The sequence below is a fragment of the Arachis stenosperma genome, chromosome 7, assembly GCF_014773155.1.
Source record: "Arachis stenosperma cultivar V10309 chromosome 7, arast.V10309.gnm1.PFL2, whole genome shotgun sequence".
Lineage (NCBI taxonomy): Eukaryota > Viridiplantae > Streptophyta > Magnoliopsida > Fabales > Fabaceae > Arachis > Arachis stenosperma.
The window spans coordinates 35,250,688-35,257,599 of NC_080383.1; the positions used below are offsets into that span (position 1 = coordinate 35,250,688).

Sequence of the window (6,912 nt, forward strand, 5' to 3'; positions counted from 1 at the left end):
CCCCAAGTGCTATGGGCATATCGGACAACTCCACACTCTACAACGGGAGAATCGCCATTCCGACTAGCTTATGGGATGGAGGCAATGATTCCTATCGAAATAGATGAAGGGTCACCTAGAACCATCTTCTACAACGAAAAAGGTAACCCGCAGGCACAAAGGGAAGAACTCGACCTCCTCCCCGAGGTCCGAGAAAGAGCTCGGATCCGAGAAGAAGCCTTAAAACGGCGAACGGCCCTCAGATACAATCAGAAAGTAATAAAACGAAGCTTCTCCATTCACGACCTGATTCTAATCCGAAATGACATCGGAACACAAAAGTCGGGAGAAGGAAAGCTAGCTGCAAATTGGAAAGGGCCCTACAAGGTAACAAAAGTCTTAGGAACAGGCTATTACAAAGTATCTGACCTAGAAGGCAATGAGTTGCCCAGGGCCTGGCACGCCTGTAATCTAAGACGATACTACAGCTAAAGATAACCCGAGGTGTACTCTTTTTCCCTACAAGGGTTTTTTAATGAGACACCCGGTCAAAGTAAAGCACCCGACCTAGTCAAGGGTAAACACTCTGTAAATATTCTTTCTTTTTTAATACTAATCAAATTTTTCTATTTTCTTTTCTTCTTCCTCGTGATGAAACAAATCCTGAAAAGTACCCCGCCAAGGCGCATTAATTTATGCTCGGCAAAACGCAAAAAATCATTGCCAAGAGACCACACAAGGTCGGCAAAGATAAAGCGACGAGGTTCAAATTAATGTGAGAAGTTATAAAGCAACTCTGAAAAGGCTCAAAAGGCCAAATAAAAAGAGATTACAAAAATAACTTAAAAGGCCGACCAACGACAAGGTCGGACCCAACAAAGGGAAGTACTCGACCGCCCCACCCGAGGTCAAAGAAAAAGCCCGGATCCGAGAAAGAAGCCTTAAAACGGCGAAAACAAAGATTTCGAAAACGCTTACTAAAAAGTTGCTATACAAAAACAACTAAAAAGTACAAGCGGAAAAACGAAATCAAAAGGAAAAAACAAAGTTTCAAAGAAAAAGCGCTAGCTAAAAGGTTGTTATCCAAAAACAACTAAAAAGCATAAAGCGGAGCTAAAAGTCAAAACGCGAACAAACACCGCATAATAAGCTAAAAAAGTTACTACAAGTAGCTAATAGCAAAAAGGTGTTCAAAGCATCTAAAAAAGAGCCCACAGGCCGGGCAAAAAACCAAAGATAAAAGGATTACAGGGAACCAAGATCCTTCCCGAACTCCACATCGGCAGAAGGCTGCGGAGGAAACATAGAAATCGGGACAGCATTGACGGCACCATCATCTCGGTTTAAAACCTCCACATTAGATCCCTCCCCAGCCGAAGGTGAAGTTGGATCCGCAACCGGAACTTTAGGGTCAGACACCGGAACCTCATCCTCGTTGGGAGCAGGAACAATCTTTCCCTCCACAACAACATTATCCGTACTGAATAAACTCAGATCCAGGTCAGGAGCAAGAACCCGGACCTGAGCTTTCAAATTCTCAAACATAGCATCCATACCCTTAGCCACGTGTCCTTCTAACTCGTAAAAATCATCCTGAGCGGATTGCAACCTCTCCTTTGTCTCCACAAGCTCGGCATATGTCCGAGTATAACTCTCCTTCGCCGCCTTCGCCATCTCCTCAGAAGCATTCGCTGCCGCCACAGCCGCGGTAGCTTTAGCTTTCTCCTTCTCCAAAGACGCCTCCAACTCAGAAATCCTAGCAGCCTTCAGTTCACTAATCCTCTCGAACTCAGACTGAGCCTTCGCAAGTCGGGAACTGGTCGCACCAATGGGGAATTTCTTGAACTCTCGGGCAATAGCGGCGTGAAGACTAGCCATCCGGACACAGCTCCGCGCCATATACTGAAAATGGTGCTCCATAGACACATCATCAGTAGAAATAAAGGTCTGAGGGAGAATATGCTGTTCAACCCAACCAAGAGCATCAAAATCCTTATCATTAAAACCGGCAAGCTCTTGAGAGGTCTTCTGCTTCTTGGGAGGAGGACCCGAGGACGAAGGAGGAGAAGAGGTAGCAGGTCCAGAGGTCGGAGGATCTTGATTTATAGGTCGGAACTGGGGAGTCGGAATAGTCTTCGACCGAGTAGTGACACCCACAGTAGTCTTCTTCGGAGAAGATCGGGCAGAAGCCTCCCCAGCCTCGATATTTCGAGCAGCCACAGACTTCTTCGTCCGACGAAGGTACTTCATGGAATCCGCCTGAGAAGACATCTCTGCAGAAATAAAAGAAAAAGGATTACCACTACAGAAATTTCACCGAAACAAGCAAAAGCCATAATACTAAAAAAGAGGAATCTCGGAGAGGTCGGGAACTACCTAACTCGGAACGGAGAAGGCTTGGATCTCCCAACATTTTCTTCGTGTCCAAGTGAGGTGCCCGACCCCATAAACTGCTTACCACACCCACAAAAGCCTGCTCCACCTCATCTAGACTCTCAAGGGTATACTTAGTAGATACTACATTCTCCTGCCAACAAAGAGGAAAAGAAGGCTCCCCACTCTCATCTAGAAAGAAAGGTCGGACGTCTCCAGTAGCCCGGACCTTGAAATAAAAGTTCTTAAAATCATGAAAAGACTCATCATACAGGGTGCAAAACTTCCTTCCCTGGTTAGCCCTAAAAGAAACCCAAGATACCTTCCCTCCACCCGACCCTGGCTTTGTCAACACAAACAAGTAGGAAAAAAGGGAAATAGAGGGAGCGACGCCCAAGAACTGACACAAAAGTTGAAACAGCTTTAAAAACGCCCAAGAATTTGGATGGAGCTGCGTAGGAGCAAGATTACAAGACCACAACACCTCAGACTCCAGATCGGTAAAAGGAAGTCGGACACTCAGCTTAGAGAAAAAACAATCATAAGCATAAAAGAAGAGCTTCTCGGAACTATCTAGGGGCGGGAAGCACACTCTCTCCTCGGAATCTAGGGCTACTAGTTCATAATCCCTCTCAGACTCTCTATTTTCACATATGCTACAATGCCTACGGAACCTAGCTAAATACTCAGAATCTACCACAGAAGGGGCTCTTAGAGGAAAAGGGTCTACCCAATCAAGACCACATGGAATTTTAGTCGACATCGCTTGAAGAACCTTTCGAGACATAAAATTCTTACCTACAAAGAAGAATACAACAGCAAGCAAAAATCACATAAAGAAGACAGCGAAAACCCATTCAGCAAAGCAAAGAACAAAAACACCAGAAAACAAAAAAAGAGCCCCCCCCCCCCATATAAAAACAACAGCAATGGCGGCGCCTCTTTTTGGGGCAACCCAGGCATAAAGAAAAAGAAACAAACAAGAGCCACACAAAGAACAGAAGCATATAATCACAAGAAAAGAGAAACATGGGAACAAACCTGGAAGAAGAAACGAAGACGAAGAGCTCCGAAAGCAAGGAGAACGAAACGACGGCACAGAGGAAACCCCGGAGAGACACACAGAAAGATTCGGGAAAGCAGAGCAAAGAGAAAGAAGAAGCAGTGCTCGCAAAAAGCATAAGAAAGACAAAACGCAGAAAAGAGGAAAGGGAGCAAATAAATAAAGCCTTCACAGAGCCCGAACGGAAATCGAGGAAAAACGGTAAAATACAATAAATGCAGAAAACGGCCATTTTTGAATTTTGAAAAGAACTACTATGCCCGAGCACGACCTCCCAAAAAAAGGACGAACTCGGGCAGGGGCACTGTTCATACCCTGACCGAGGTCCTCCAACCCGACAAATTCATAAAGAGGTCCGACCTTGTCCTAAAGCTCACACCTAAAGGTCGGACCTCGGACAATAAGCAAGGAAGGCCCATCAAAAGGAACAAAGCCCAAAACCTAAAGGCCGAAAAGGCCTAGGAAAGGCGGTTCCACAAAGATAAAGATAAAACTCCCAAAAGATAAGATAAGATAAGAATATCTTATCCAGGGGAGATCACCGCCAACTACTATAAATACACTGGAGCACCCAGGTATGGCATTCATTCCAAATCTACACATATCTGCTTGGACCCATGCTAACTTAAGCATCGGAGTGTCATTGCAGGTACAACCACCAACCATTCTGCATACCAAAGCTCGGGTCACTGAACCCCCCACCTCGGGCCTCTCCAGACGACCGAGCTACACGTTTCAGGCCAACCCTCGGAACACATAGTAAGATAATTCTTTGGATCCGGGTTCATACTTTGATCATGGCTCTTGGTGATCCATGCATTGGCATAGAACTCTTGAACCATCAAGATTCCAACTTGTTGAATGGGGTTGGTAAGTACTTCCCAACCTCTTCTTTGGATCTCATGGCGGATCTCCGGATATTCACCCTTTTTGAGTAAAAAGGGGACCTCAGGGATCACCTTCTTCAAGGCCACAACTTCATAGAAGTGGTCTTGATGCACCCTTGAGATGAACCTATCCATCTCCCATGACTCGGAGGTGGAAGCTTTTGCCTTCCCTTTCCTCTTTCTAGAGGTTTCTCCGGCCTTGGATGCCATAATGGTTATGGAAAAACGAAAAAGCAACGCTTTTACCACACCAAACTTAAAATGTTTGCTCGTCCTCGAGCAAAAGAAGAAAAAAGAGAGTAGAAGAAGAAGAAATGAGGAAGAGGGAGATGGTGGTGGATTTGGTGGGGATCCTGTGGGGTCCACAGATCCTGTGGTGTCAAGGAAAAGTCATCCCTGCACCAAATGTTGCTCAAAATCACGTTTTGAGCCATTTCTGGCGTTAAACGCCGGGCTGGTGCCCATTCCTAGCGTTTAACGCCAGGTTCTTGCCCTTTTCTGGCGTTTAACGCCAGTCTGGTGCCCCTTTCTGGCGTTAAACGCCCAGAATGGTGCCAGACTGGGCGTTAAACGCCCAACTGCTAGGCTTACTGGCGTTTGAACGCCAGCAGCATCTTCCTCCAGGGTGTGCTATTTTTCTTCCTGTTTTTCATTCTGTTTTTGCTTTTTCAATGGATTTTGTGACTTCTTATGATCATCAACCTACAAAAAACATAAAATAACAAAAGAAATATATAAAATATAATCATTGGGTTGCCTCCCAACAAGCGCTTCTTTAATGTCAGTAGCTTGACAGAGGGCTCTTATGGAGCCTCACAGATACTCAGAGCAATGTTGGAACCTCCCAACACCAAACTTAGAGTTTGAATGTGGGGGTTCAACACCAAACTTAGAGTTTGGTTGTGGCCTCCCAACACCAAACTTAGAGTTTGAATGTGGGGGCTCTGTTTGTCTCTGATTTGAGAGAAGCTCTTCATGCTTCTTCTCCATGATGACAGAGGGATATCCTTGAGCCTTAAACACATAGGATTTTTTATTCACTTGAATGATCAGTTCACCTCCATCAACATCAATCACAGCCTTTGCTGTGGCTAGGAAGGGTCTGCCAAGGATGATGTTTTCATCCATGCACTTCCCAGTCTCTAGGACTATGAAATCAGTAGGGATGTAATGGTCTTCAACCTTCACCAAAACATTCTCTACAAGTCCATAAGCTTGTTTTCTTGAGTTGTCTGCCATCTCTAGTGAGATTTTTGCAGCTTGTACCTCAAAGATCCTTAGCTTCTCCATTACTGAGAGAGGCATGAGGTTTACACTTGACCCTAAGTCACACAGAGCCTTCTTGAAGGTCATGGTGCCTATGGTACAAGGTATTGAAAACTTCCCAGGATCTTGTCTCTTTTGAGGTAATTTCTGCCTAGACATGTCATCTAGCTCTTTGGTGAGCAAAGGAGGTTCATCCTCCCAAGTCTCATTTCCAAATAACTTGTCATTTAGCTTCATGATTGCTCCAAGGTATTTAGCAACTTGCTCTTCAGTGACATACTCATCCTCTTCAGAGGAGGAATACTCATCAGAGCTCATGAAAGGCAGAAGTAAGTCCAATGGAATCTCTATGGTCTCATTTTGAGCCTCAGATTCCCATGGTTCCTCATTGGGGAACTCAGTGGAGGTCAGTGTACGCCCATTGAGGTCTTCCTCAGTGGCGTCCACTTCATCTCCTTCCTCTCCAAATTCGGCCATGGTTATGGCTTTGCACTCTCCTTTTGGGTTTTCTTCTGTATTGCTTGGAAGAGTATTTGGAGGGAGTTCAGTAATTTTCTTGCTCAGCTGCCCCACTTGTGCCTCCAAATTTCTAATGGAGGACCTTGTTTCATTCATGAAACTTTGAGTGGTTTTGATTAGATCAGAGACCATGGTTGCTAAGTCAGAGGGGTTCTGCTTAGAATTCTCTGTCTGTTGCTGAGAAGATGATGGAAAAGGCTTGCCATTGCTAAACCTGTTTCTTCCACCATTATTGTTGTTGAAACCTTGTTGAGGTCTCTCTTGATTCTTCCATGAGAAATTTGGGTGATTTCTCCATGAAGAATTATAGGTGTTTCCATAGGAATCTCCTAGGTAATTCACCTCTTCCATTGAAGGGTTCTCAGGATCATAGGCTTCTTCCTCAGATGAAGCATCCTTAGTACTGCTTGGTGCATTTTGCATTCCAGACAGACTTTGAGAAATCAAATTGACTTGTTGAGTCAATATCTTGTTCTGAGCCAATATGGCATTCAGAGCATCAATCTCAAGAACTCCTTTCTTCTGACTTGTCCCATTGTTCACAGGATTCCTTTCAGAAGTGTACATGAATTGGTTATTTGCAACCATTTCAATGAGCTCTTGAGCCTCTGTGGGCGTCTTCTTCAGATGAAGAGATCCTCCAGCAGAGCTATCCAAAGACATCTTAGATAGTTCAGAGAGACCATCATAGAAAATACCTATGATGCTCCATTCAGAAAGCATGTCTGAGGGACATTTTCTGATTAATTGTTTGTATCTTTCCCAAGCTTCATAGAGGGATTCTCCATCCTTCTGTCTGAAGGTTTGGACTTCCACTCTAAGCTT

The 6,912-nt window shown here is 44.7% G+C and overlaps 1 non-coding gene across 1 annotated transcript; it reads left to right on the forward strand.

Moving 5' to 3' along the window:
* The first annotated feature begins 6,804 nt into the window (after positions 1-6,804).
* Positions 6,805-6,912, forward strand: LOC130943185 (small nucleolar RNA R71). The gene has a single exon (XR_009071714.1). It is a non-coding gene; the product is annotated as a small nucleolar RNA R71 (small nucleolar RNA).